We start from the raw sequence: 13,713 nt of genomic DNA, 5'->3' as shown, positions 1-13,713 counted from the left end.
CACAAATCTTGCTCCTGGAGAAGAAAAAATTTCCTCCTTTGCCCAGACTTTCCACCTTCCATGGGTACCTGAAAGAAACCAAGCAGAACATTAACACTTCCTGGCTCCAATATTTGCCCTCAGTTTTCTCATCTGTAAATGGAGATTATAGCTAGGAAGTAATTCTAACATCCCTGAAACAACCGGAGAGGGATTCTAGGCTAAACAAGGTAGCTCTGCCTTCTTCACCTGCCAGGCGGGTAACCTTGACCTGCTGCTTACCCTTACTTCCTCCATCTGTAAAATGGCAGACAGCGCCCGGCTCAGGGTGGGCTCTCGGTAAGCATCAGGAATGGGAGCTAAACAGCAATAAAATATCTTGAAAGAGATTTCAACAGAGGAGAGCTGTAGTTCTTCTCAAACCCAGTGCCCCCTTTATACAAGTCAACATTTTAATGCACATGTAACATTCCGAATATCTCTAACTTCAGGTGAAAATCATTCAGATTTCAAAAAATTTTAAATGCCAAGAAAAATGCCAGCTTTTCTGTTCTTAAAAATTAGCGATATGTGCCGGCATGTCGGAAGCAAGTGTTGGGATGCCCCGCTCTCCCTCTCATCTGCCCATGCCTCCTTGAGCTCCAGCCTCTGGCCAGCTCCTCAGACACCCAGGTGACCTCCTGACCTTGTCCTCTCGCTGCCGCTCCACTCACTGCTCTCCCCGCTCCGGCCTCCTGCTCATCCTTCAGCCCCAGCCTGGATGTCACCTCTTCCTCTATAAACCAGCAGTCCTTCTCCTGTCTTAGTCCCCAGCTGGAGCCCTGGGGAGTTCGTTCCTTCAACCCAAGTGGCTTAATAACACACTTACTCATCCCCAACTCTCGCAGCCCCCGGATGGAATTCTGGGGCCAGCTGTTAACATACTAATCAGAAAGGAAGTGCCGAGGCTGGGGCTCGCAGGATGAGCAAGAATGGGAATCCATCCCACGTTTAAGTGGCTACCCTCCGAAGATCAGTCCCAAACCAACCCCTGGCCGGAGGACCAACTCCATGTAGCCTGTGGAACCCGTGTGGTGACAGACTGTCTGCACTGACCACCCCATCCACCATACACTGGATGCTAAGTTCAAGGTGATCCACTGAGGGGCTGTCATCCGGCTGCCCTACACCCAGTGCAGGACAGGCACCACGCTGGGTGCTCTAGGAAGTGCTGAGACAAACCCAACCTTGGGAGATGAGCACACAATAGCATCGATGGAGGTGAATCATGAGCTAAGGTATGGGAAGGCTTAGCACAGAGCCTGGCAAATAGCAGACACGTGGTAAAAGGGATCTCATCATTATTATTATAAGAACACTAAAAAATAATGTTTTCTTTAGGACTTTTTGGTTGTAAGTGACAGGGACAGAAACCCACTAAAACTAATCCAAGCAAAAAGGAACTTCATGGGCTCACATAACCCAGGTTCTGGGAGGACAGATCATGCGCAGCTTCAATTTATAACCTGACAACCTTGGGTTGAGAGTAAAAAAAGGAGAATTATTCTCCCCTCGCTCAGATGAGAAAAATCCTGGGGAAGGACTCTGATTGGTCTAGCTTGGGTCATGTACACATTCCTGGACCAATCACTAGAGGAGTTTGGTGGGTCCAACTTGAGTCCAATGGCCAACTTCTTGGCCAGATGGAGTTGATTGGCAGCCCCATCTCAGTGACACTAGTGGATGAGAAGGAGCAAGTTCCCTAAAGGAAAGGGGGGAAAGGGGACATTATCTTACCTGAGGAAGTCAGGATGTCCTCAGAACTCCACCCTTCCAATACATGAACTCAGGGCCTGTCAAAGAGGTATTATCCTCACTGTATGGATGGGGAAGGTGAGTCTCAAATCTATGAAATAACTTGCCCAAGGTCACATGATCTATAAGTGGTGGCCCGGGGACTCAGTCTAGGAACGTCTGCCTCCATAGTTTTCCTCACATCTAATCCCTTTCTTTCTTCAGAAAGAAGAGAAAGATTGACCACGCACAGGCACTCACGTTTCCACAACTTAGTTGGCTGCCTGCCTGGGCTAGTCCAGCTGCATCCAGAACCAAGCTCGATCTATGGAAATGTTTTTAAATGGGTGAACTCGACCTCTTGAAATTGACCCCTGGGAAAGCAAGAGGGAAGACAGTAGAGACACAGGAATGAGAGACCGAGCAAATTGAAGAGCAGGTTAGCAGCTGTCCTTGACCTTGAAACAGGTGACTTGGAGACCAGAATCCTCAGGTCTAAAGGAAAGCTGGTTTGGTGAGGGAACGAGAGGGGAAAAAAATACTTTAGCGAAAAAAGGATAGAAAAATATATATCATACCTGACCCAGGGCTGCCCTCTGAAGCCTGGTCTCGATGTCGAGAAAGAGGATTTTTGGATTCTCTCCTGTTGAGTAGAACCATGAGCCCTCCCTCTCCAGATGATCATGGGACTCCAGAGATGGAGGAAAATGATGAAGTGGACGTTGCCATCAAGACTGATCACCTGGGTCAACTGACACCACCGGGAGGAAGCCAGGTGCCACCCTTGAGGGCAAATAATTCAGTCTCTGATGATATAGGCAAGAAATTTACTCTTCAGAATAATCAGAGGCCAGTCTCTGTCCCTCTTCCTGACCTGCTCACACTACATCTTAGTTGGCTTCTGCACCCCTCTTCTCCCAGGAGCACCCAGTATTTTTCCTTTCCTATGTTATTGCTATCCAAACTTACCTCTCCTGTGCCCTCTTCATTTACTGCTCTACAAGGAGCCCGGCTAATCTATCTGATGCCGCTGGAATGATTGTAGGTGTCCTGGGTAAAAGTGCCAATCACCTTTCCTTCCCAGGGGACACACTTAATACATGACAGAGGGATTGTTCCCTAGGCTGGTCCTAGGGTTTGAAGTGGCCACTCCAATAAATCCTCATTGCCAGGCTTTCTGGGCATCCCAAGTCTTCCTTCCATGACCAATGAAGTGCTAGCTCCTGTGTATTCTTCTGAAATCTCCCCTAGATCTGCATCCCCTCCCTCCACACTGCCACTGTCCGGGTGTGACTGATTAAAGATGGTCACACATGATTTGTCACTCTCCCTATGGAACAGAGGTGTTTATTTTCCCCCTTGAGTCTGGGCTGGCCCTGTGACTGTTGAACCAATGGAGTGTGGGAGAAGTGAGCCTTGCAAGTGCTGGGCCTAGACTTTAAGAGGACAGGCAGCTTTTGTTTTCTCCAACTTGGAACGCTCACTTCTTCAACATTCCCTCTCAGAACCCATTTGCAATGCTGGAAGCCCAAGCCATATGGAGAGGTCATGTATCTCTGCAAGTCAGCAGCGCCAGCTCAGCTTCGAGCGGACGGCCAGCAACAACTGCCAGCCATGGGAGTGCGCCATCTTGGCCGTCTAGCATGAAAGAGTCCCCAGATGACAGCAGTCCCAGTCGACATCACATGAGCAGAAGAACTACTCCACTGAGCCCATTCAACCCTCAAAATCACAAGAGGTAATAAAATGGTTGTTTTAAGTCACTGAGTTTTCTGGTGGTTTGTTTCACAGCAATAAGTACCTGAACACCAGGATCCAGCTTTCATCTTTCCTGTTGGAATCATTTGCTAACTAACTGATCTCCCAGCCTCCACACCCATCTATTTCCCAAGGCTATTTTCCAGACCCAGGACTGAGGGTGCCACTCTTCTGCTCAGAAGCCTTCAACGGCTTCTCACTGGCCATAACAATAGTACTTAGCCCTTGGGAGTGCACGTCAGAATTACCAGGGCATCTTTATCAAAATACAGATATTTCATTCAAAGGCTTGGAATCAGGGTATCAGATGGTGAAAAAACACCCCTGGTGTGGTAGATTAAATTATTTGCCAATGATTCTTCCTTGCCTACCTGTACCATGAGTCCCAGTGAGCAGAGGGAATGCTCCCACACCAGTGGACTTGGCCATGTTTTTTATTTTGCCCAATTGAATATGGACAGAAGCAACACTGTGCCAGTTCCAAGACAAGGCCTTGAGAGGCACTGCATATCTCCACTCCTTCCTCTTGCACTCCTGCCATTCCTCATGAAAGAGTATGCCCCAGATAGCTGCGACCCTTTCAGCCTGGGTCCCAAAATGAGAGACATACAGAACAGACCTCAGTCCAACCCCCAGTGTGGACTCAAGCTCAGCGAATTCTAGTCAAGTTCGTCAGAGTCACCCCAGCTGATTTGCAGACCTGTAGTGAGAAAAATAAATCTTTGTTGTTGTATGCCTCAGGGGTCACTTGTTACACAGCATTATTGCAGTAATAGCTAACTAATACATCAGGTGATTCTGAAGTACACCCCTGGTTAAGAACCACTGGCCAAAAGGATAAAGTCACAAATGTTTAGCCTGGTATTCAAGACCTTCCTTGGTCTGACTCCCAATTATCTCTCTGGCCTCATCTCCCAGCTTCCTCTTCTGAACCAGTCAAGACTCTGGGTGCTAAAACAGGATTCAACCCTGATGAACCCTAACAGTAAAAGGACTCAGAGTTACCTGTAAAATCAGGTTGAGAAAATGGGCAGAAAGCAAGAAAATCAGGCAGCTTGGGCCAAGGCCAGAAGAGGCATAGTCAAAATGGGAGCACCACTGGTTACCTGGACTCTGGGCGCTAGATCTTTAAGCCACTGCTTGTAGAGAGGGAATCTTTGGCTCTCCTGCTTCTTTGGAGAGGGAAGCACCCCACGGGTGCAGCCACATCCTAGCTGCTACTAGAGAAAGAACAGGTGGGACTCCTAAAGAGGACAAGGTCAGATTCTAGGCATCCAAATCCCCACAAACATCCTCTGAACCTCCACACTCCCTGCGAATAAGATATGAGTTCACATTTGCAAAGCTCTTGAATTTTTCTAGCATATAGTAAGTGCCATATGAATGTTTCTCAAATAAATATTGAAAGATACAACTTCTAGGCCATGGGCTAAATCAGGCCTTTTTGATTGCCTTTTCGCAGTTCAGTAAGTTCAGATACTTTCAAGCCTATCTCAGAAGTCACCCTTGCCTGAGGCCTTCCCTAAGCCCCAGGTGGGAAGTGGCATCTCTTTCCTCAGCATCCCAACCCACTTGACCTGCCCTTCTGTTCTGATGTTGGGCAGGACCTGAAGTCATCTGTGACCTTGTGAGGCCTGAGGTCTTCCCGGGCACTGAGGCTGGTGCCTGGTGCCTGGTGGGTGCTGAGGAAGTACTGGGAGAATGCCTGAGCAAGGGAGCCTTTTGCCAACTGTGAAAGCCCCACCTGCCTCTAAACCCTCAACATGTGGGCAGCAGGAACACCATTTGAGCTTGGGCTAATATACGTATGCAGCCTGGCCCAGCCCAGGGCTTGCTAGTGAAATGCCACAGTGCAATAGACCTCTGGGTCTAAATCCTTAATTCCTCAGGCTGGGATTTCAAACGAGTACTCCTAGCTTTTGAGCTGAGCACAGGGAGCCTCCTACTTGGAAGTGCTTTGCAAATCGGCAGCTCCAAGAGGAGAGTCCTGGAGCCACAGGGTAGGCGAGCTCTGACCCAGAGGCAACCAGAGACCTCAGCCAATGTCCGTCAGTCTGGGGGTATCACTACCCCAGCTCACACAGCTCATATGACTACAGATCTCCTCTGTGGGAGTGGGCCCAAATTACCCTCTGGAGGACTTTGTTTGATATCACATCTTTGCTAGATAATACATCCTGGCTTGGGTATCTGTGCCCTGATACCTTCCCTTCCTGGCCTCACCTGCCTAACCCCCTACACATTTCCTTCTTTTGAAATCTGCTTCTGGAAACCCGACCTAAGAGAGAAGAGAGGGAGGGAAATTAAAACAATGAAAAGCAGCTACCATTTATTGAATGCTCACTCTACTTCAAGATCTTCTCATGAATTATCTTTTAACTATCTCAACTACCTTGCAAGGAATCTTTGTCCCCATTTTAAAGATGAAGAAATTAAGTCTCAGAGAAGTTAAGTAACTTGCCCAAGGTTATATCGTTAATAAGTGTTGAGCAAGGTTTTCTAACTGCTATATGTACTGCCTGCCATTAGAAAGATGCCATCAGTAGGGTCTAGACACATATCTGTAAGTTAAACTTGAGAAAAAAAGCCATAACCAGTCCATTAAACAAACATGGATAACAGGGCACATCTATGGGAGATGGAAGGTGTGATGGTGATTGCTTTTGTCTGTCAGGCATAGCTCCCCCTCTTCACCCCATCTTTTTCTGGTATCAGATAGAAGTGGGCATACAATCAGAATTCCTTTCCCCAGACCTGGCCCTTGAACTCAGGGGTGGAAGGTGGCTGCAGCAGAAACATCAGGTGACAGACACTCCTGTTGCTGACATCCTCTGAGATAGAACTTCCAGATCCAGCTGTTCAGCCGCATCTTCAATCCTCTGAGCTACCCCAAGATTATTCCGATAAAAGTCCCCAAAAGGCTCAGGTTAGTCGGAGCCCATTGCTCCACTTTGTCAACAAGACACCTCGAGTGACATAGAAGTTGGTACCAGGAGTGGGGTGTTGAAAGGGACCTAATTTAATTTCCATTAAAATATGGAATTGGTAAGTATACAAGCCAATAAATGCCCCTTCGTTATGTAAGCAAGTATGAGTGAAATTTTCGCACTTGCAGCCAAGCAGATCTTGAGAGATGTGAGAAACAGGATGGGAAAACCCCTTCCGTGGATGACCTTTCTTCAGCTACATCTCTCTGCTTGTTCTTTTTGATTGTGTGCTACAGGTTTGTTTCATTCCTTTCCTATTTAAAGTATGTCAGTGCTTTGCAAGGTAACACAGAACGAGGAATCAGGTGGTCAGCTCAGGTAGGGAGTCACCTGATGTGTCCAGGAGGGAGCAGAGAGAATTGAGTGGCTCAGCAGGAAAGCCATGGGCCAGGAGGGGGACAGTTGGTTCTAGAGACACCCTTGACTTGCTGTGAGTCACTGGGCAAGAGTCTTCCCCCTCTGGGGCTCAGCTCCCCTTTTATAGAATGGGGGGTATCTCTGAGGTCTCTTCTAAATCCAACAGGTTCAGATGTTTGGGGCAAACATGAATGCACCTGGCCTAGATCACGTGAAGAGCCTGACAAGGTAAGGAGAGTTAGTAATGCCAGGGTGCTGAGTCTACATAGGCCTCTCTGGGCTTTCACTTGAGAATCTCTTGGCGTCTGAGAGCCTATACGTGCCACATTCTTGCTCTTCCCACATTCTTCTCTCCTGATCCTACACCATTCCCATTGTAGCAGAAAGATTTATCTCTACTCCAGTATCCACTCTCCCTTACTTGCTTTAGTAAGAGAATGGCCGCACAGCTACAGACACCATTTTCCCACCTCCCTTGCAGCTAAGCATGGCCCTGTGTGAGCAGCACATGAGCAGAGGGGATGTGTGTTTGCCCTTCACCTTGTCCTTCCCTCTTTTTGCAGGTTGGCACATAGACATGGGGTAGAGATCCAGCTTCAGCCATGGGGATGGGCAGAGAACAAGATGGAAGTTGCTTAGGCCCCTGACCCACTTCATGGAGAGCAATTGTCCTCCACTCCCAGACCACCTCCTGACTTGAGTTTTACCTGAGAGAAATAACCTTCTACCTAGTTTAAGTTGCCATATATGGGGGCAACTGTTCTTACAGCCGCTAACCTGTGCCCTAACTGACAACTCCTCCCCCAGTTCATACCAAATCCTCAGACACTTTGCCAGCCATGGCCGAGGAGCTAATCCCCACCAAAAAGAGAGGAAAAGAAGGAGAGAACTGGGGTCAGGGAAGAGGGAAGGCTAGCATTTATTGCATACCCACTCTGGTCCAGGCATCCATTATCTTGAAAGCTTGAATTACATCATTGGCAACAAATACTGTCCATTTTTTTCCTTGAAGTGACAGGCACGCTTCATTCCTTTTTGGGAAAATGTCTCCAATACTCAAGTCTGAATAACCATAATTTCTCGCTTAGTCGTTTTTTCCCAAATAACAATGGTGTTCGGTTAGATCAGCTCACAATTCAAACCATTGCCCAAGTACTTCTTTTCAAGACAACTACTGTACTTCAGCAGGAGAAATGCTTTATGCATTTGGTCACACAGAACATGAAAATGGCTTGTACTCAAGGGTCAAGAAATTAACAAATCAATCAATTTTCCTGCTTCAAGGACATTCTTACATGATGACTGTCTCTTTTTCTGTTTTGTTTGTTTGTTTGTTTTACCATGAGTGCATCACAGCCTGATTCATGCTCCAGCGCCAGGAGGTTTACCCACTCTCGCTCTTGAACAATCGGTGCAAATGTCCACCCAGTTAAAAGGGCAAATAGCATCTCAGTATTATTATGAAAATAGTCCTGACCTTGTAGACTCCCTGACAGGGACCCAGGCATTCTCAGACCACACTTTGATACGCACTGCCTTTCACTATTGTGCCTTTTTCCATGAGCATACAAATGTGCACGCACACGCTCACACACACACACATTCACAGCTTCTATCATTTGATTTTTAAAAGGGCATTTGAATATCAAAAAGAAGAAGGACGTCATCTCAGAAGAAAGGATAGCCCATTAAACTCCATGCATTTAGATTTATGAACAACTCACTGCGCTGTCCTTACTTTGCTGGTTTGGCCAAGGCCAGGGGGCAGATGTTGGCATAGAAGACGGGTGTTTAGAAACCGCCTCCAGCCTGACACACCCCTTCTCGTACAGATGAGAGAAATTACGCCCCAGAGGGCTGAGTGCTAGCAGGGGCACAGCTAAACATGGTTCAATGGGGCTGGACCCTGGGTTGGCCTCCAGACAGGCACCAACTGGCAGGAGGACACCAGGTAAGCTCTTACACCCACCCCATCCCTCCCGGGAGATCTGGGAGCAGAATAGCCCCCCTGGAAGCCCCCAGTGAGGCATGTGTGGAAGTGGGTTGTGTCTGAAGGGGGTGAAGATCTCACTCCCATCATGAGCCTCCTAGAGAATCGGTTTGAGTTATTAACTAGCTGACACTGCTTGGCCCTTGCCCATCTCCCTTCCCCACATCCAGCATCCACTGTCACTTTGTAGGAGTTGCACTGACTCACATACCGACTCATGCACACGGCACATGTATATCTGTCACGTACCTACGCCTCACACTCACATACTCCCCTCTCCTCCACCACCTCCACCCCTAATCACGTTACTTACGTCCTCTCTCCCCATCAGGCCCACAGCCCTCTCCTCACTACTCCACCATTTGCCTCCTGGGAACACACAGGAAGACCATGGCCCGGGGATCAGGGCCGCCACCCCAAGCAAGTCCCTTCCCCTCCCCGGGCCTCAGCTTCCCAGCTCTAAGGAAGGAGAGGAGGATTGGAGAAGATATACCATCCCTAAAGACCCTGCCAGTTCCAATAACCACACTGGTCTACGAATGGGAGAAGGGCATTTTGAAGGCCACCCAAGCAGCCCGGGGAGGTTTAGGGAGAAGGAGGCCTCTAGGAGACAAGAGGGGAGGGGGGTGCCAACCAGGAGGTATAGGCAGCTGGGACCACCCAGGATGGGGGCTCTGGGATTGGATGTGAGGGTAAGGGGGAACACTTGCAGGCCTGAAGGGTGGGATGGGGAAAGCACAACAACCAGGGGTGCGGGGGTGCTAAGGTCTCATGAGTGGATGGTGAAATTAGGTTGACCCTCAAAAGTCCCCACGGTGGCACACAGAGTGGCTCAAGTCTTTCCCTGTGCACAAACCTTTCCGTCAGCAATGCCAAGCCAGCGAGCACAGGGACAAATGTCCATCTCTTTTTTAAAGAGTTGGCTTCTGTGGGCAGTGGTGATGGTGAATTGTATGTGTCAACTTGACGGGGCTCCAGGGTGTGCAGACATCTGGTCAAACACTAGCTTGGGTGTGTCTGTGTGGACCTTTCTGGATGAGATTAACATCTGGACCAGGGGAACTGAGTAAGGCAGATTGCCCTCCCTAATGTGCGTGGGAATGCCAGATGGAATTTGCCAACAAAGGAGCCTTATGCACCCAGAATCCTGGAAAGGGCAGAGACCGTCTTCACTGTGCTTCGAGTCTGCTTGGATTTATGTTCAGCAACGTGGCTGGCGTGTGAGTGGGCAGAGGTATGACTTTGTGAACCTAACTCAAAAGTTTGATGGATTTTAAAAGTCTGTGACCAATGTGAGGAAAAACACACATGTGTGTCTTTCGGAAGCTGCCTCCAGAGTGACCTCCTGGATTTGCTTATGCTTGCTCAGAGAGGAACTGGCTTGACCACACAGGCTCACAAATCTCCTCTGTTTCAAGAGCTAGATCAGAGTCACAACTCCAGAACCGCCTCCCTGGAGCCCTCTCCCTCCTCCACCACCAGGAGGATGGGAGACAGCTGCCTTAAACTCTTCAAGAGTTGCTTTTCATGTCACGGAGGAGACAGGAACAAGGTTAATACCCCCATTACATCTACTCGCTGGTAATGCAGTGGATATCAAGTCATACCAAATTAGTTGAAGTTAATAATTAGAAACTGAAAAAATAAAATAAAAGCTAAAGGAATTCCATGTCAAGGAAAGGATTGTCTTCTATTTTATATACTGTAGATAAATCCAGACTGTCCTTGGACATTTTCCCCAGAAGTAGGACCTTCTTTCAGGGAGGGAAGGGGAGAGGGACAGAGCAGGGAGAGGCACGCTTCATGGCTTGGGTGCCAAGAAGGAGGAAGACTCCTCACCCCAGGATGTTCCTGCCCAGGGGTCCCTGCCCACATGGAAGGGAGAAACCTAGTCTAGGGAAGAAGAAATATTCTCCCCAAGGCTTTCTCAGGTGAATGGAATCACCAATTTAAAAGGGGGAAAAAAACCAAGACCAGAAAATCAGACCAAGTAGCCAGAAGCAAGGTAGTAATGATGACAAGATGGTGGAGTGGGTAACATCAAAGACATTGAGTGTCCAGCTCCTTGAGTTCAAATACCTGCAACTCTGTTTGCTAAATGTCCAAGTTACTTCAAGTCCACCCCCTGCCTCAGCTTCCTCATTTATATATAAAATGAAGATGATAATCATTGTAATCACTTCGTCAGGATGTGTAAGGATTCAGTGGGTTCATATGCATAGAGTCCTAGAATAGTGTCTACTAAATAAATACCTATTCCAGGCTGTCATCTTCAGTGTCGTATCCTGATGTGGTAACATAAGGACTTCAAGGGTCTGGAGGACCCACATTCCCAGCTCAGTCATCTTGCTTGGGGGATACCATTCAACCCCTCTGAGCCTCAGCTCCCTCATTTGAGAATCAAAATGACTGCTTTGCAGCATTATCATGAAGAAAAATGGAATGATGGGAACAGGCAATCCCTAGACTGTAAATGGCATCCCTAGGATTGTGCAGTGCACAATCTGAACAACCGTCTGCAGCAGCCCTGATGATGAACGTAAAACAGTTGGCACGTTGGAGATACCACCCATGTGCCTCCGTCTGTGTAAGCTTACCTACCAAACCATCAGCCTGAACTCAAAGTCTTTCCTGTGCACCTTCCTCCGTAATGAGTACGGTGGATGCCAACGCCGAGGAAGAACGGCCATCTCCAATTTGTGAGGGCTCCTGCTCTCAAGGAACAAACGTTTCTAGCAGGAAATAGCCCGAGTCCTGCTGTAACGCAGAACCAAACTCCACGGGTCAGGCCCCACAGAACGAAGCAACCCACAGCAGGTGGGGGGGGGGGGACAAGGCTGGGACAGCAGAGGTGTCTTCCCTACAGGAAGGTCACCAGGGAAGGTCTGGACTCCCACGCTTTGATGGAAGGAAGGTGATCACTTGGGTGGAAGGGGCAGTTTCTGCAAAGGTGAGAAGGGGCATGCTTCAGAAAATAGGCTCCTCTGGGTGCCCTTCCGTATGCACCCAGGAGGGTCCACCCCACACCGACTAGGGGTGAGGCGGAGTCCTGGGACGGACTCTGGGCACTGGCCCCTTGTCCTGTCCTGTACCAGTCGGTTAATCCACTTCAAATGGGACAGCTCAGGGAGAATCCCGAGTGACACCATTGTTCTATTACCCTTCATTACCGACACTTAGATCTTTTATTTTATTACAAACATTCTTTAGCCCAGTCACGGGCTGATCTCCTAATTGGAGCTGCTGCCTCCACCCCCGCCCAGATCAAAGCCGCCCTGTTTGTTTGTGGAGGACGGAGGATGAACCGCCTTGCCGGCCTTTGAACATGAAGGCCCCTTTGTCTTCCAGCTGAAGTCATCCCTGGCACCAGGAGGGGAGGGGTTCTGGGGAGGGGTTGCTGTAGCCTGGCCAGAGGCTTGGACCAGAGCTTGAGTAGGGGACGGACTTCAGAATAAGACCCCAAACCTCCCTGCCTGCCTCCAAGGAGGGCTTTCAAACTGGCAGCCCCCCGGGAAGGTCTTATTTGACACCCATGGTGATTTTTTATTTAAATATTTAATTCAAATATTTTTTTTAATTTTAATATAGCAGATGCTTAAATATTTCTTAAAGAAATAGAGTAGTTCCCTTCTATTTCCTTTCTTTTAAAGATCAGAATACCTGGCAATACTGGGCCTCTGCAGAGGGAGTGAGCTAACCAGCTTTCTAAAGGTTTTTCCCTCATTCTAGGGGCATCCATGGGGCATTTCAGGTGCCTTTTTTTTTTTTTTAAACTGTTGCTTTAAACTACTGTTTCCCCTGAAGTTCCTGCTTTTGTATCCCTGGGCCCACCAGAACCTAAGCCCTGTCTGTGGAGATGGTAGGGTGTAGTGGGGAAACGGTTGTGCCCATTTTACAGATGGAAAACTGAGGCCCCGTGACATTCAAATAACTGGCCTGAGGTCACACAGAGGGTAATGATAGACTTGAGAAGTAGAAATTACAAGACAAAGGGAATGAACACTTATTTGTCCTCTCTTATTTTGATATTATGGCCAATATAACTATTTTGGAAGAGAAAAGCACAATGAAAGTGTCTTCCTGTAATGTAAGGAAGCTTGAGGTTAACACGGGGTGTATTATTGTGCAAGGAGCTGAGTAGACATCATCTACTCTTCACGACAATTGTATGAGCTGAGTTATAGCTTCTACATTTCACAACTGAGAAAACTGAGTATTTGGAGGCTCAAGGACTTGCCCAAGTTTAGCCAGTGGGTACAAGGGTTAGACCCCGGTCTGCCTGTCTGAGTGGTTCTGTTCTAGGTTCACCATGAGCTGCGTGGTTACTTCTCAGAGCCTCTGGTTCTCCTATAAAACATGGGGGCCGGGGCTTCCCTGGTGGCGCAGTGGTTGAGAATCTGCCTGCCAATGCAGGGGACACGGGTTCGAGCCCTGGTCTGGGAGGATCCCACATGCCGCGGAGCAACTAAGCCCATGAGCCACAACTGCTGAGCCTGCGCGTTTGGAGCCTGTGCTCCGCGACAAGAGAGGCCGCGATAGTGAGAGGCCCGCGCCCCGTGATGAAGAGTGGCCCCCGCTCGCCACAACTGGAGAAAGCCCTCGCACAGAAACGGGGACCCAACACAGCCAAAAAGAAATAAATAAATAAATAAATAAGTAAAATTTAAAAAAAAAAACATGGGGGCCGCCTGCTCAGAGGACAGCCCTTCCACCCAGGACTGGACCTCCTTACCCCCAAGGCACCCACAGCCTTGCTTATCTCCCCCACACTATGCCCTCCCTTGCAACAGCCAATTGGGCCAGAAGTGGACACCTGACCCACGCTGGGCCAATCAGTTCCTTCCTCCTGGGGAGAGGAGATTGGAGTCC

The 13,713-nt window shown here is 48.6% G+C and overlaps 1 long non-coding RNA gene across 1 annotated transcript in view; it reads left to right on the top strand.

The window, feature by feature from the left end:
* The window catches only part of LOC309648989, a 1,142,769-nt gene extending 1,129,269 nt beyond the window's left edge, over positions 1 to 13,500 (top strand). Inside the window, exon 2 of the long non-coding RNA XR_014256896.1 lies at positions 13,315 to 13,500. This is a non-coding gene — a long non-coding RNA (uncharacterized lncRNA). The remainder of the gene's footprint in view (positions 1 to 13,314) is intronic.
* The last annotated feature ends 213 nt before the right edge of the window (positions 13,501 to 13,713 follow it).

Source organism: Balaenoptera physalus (genome assembly GCF_965194825.1).
Source record: "Balaenoptera physalus genome assembly, chromosome: 19".
Classification (NCBI taxonomy): Eukaryota; Metazoa; Chordata; class Mammalia; order Artiodactyla; family Balaenopteridae; genus Balaenoptera; species Balaenoptera physalus.
Note: the sequence above shows the minus strand (reverse complement) of the source record. Positions and strands in the feature narration are given on the sequence as shown.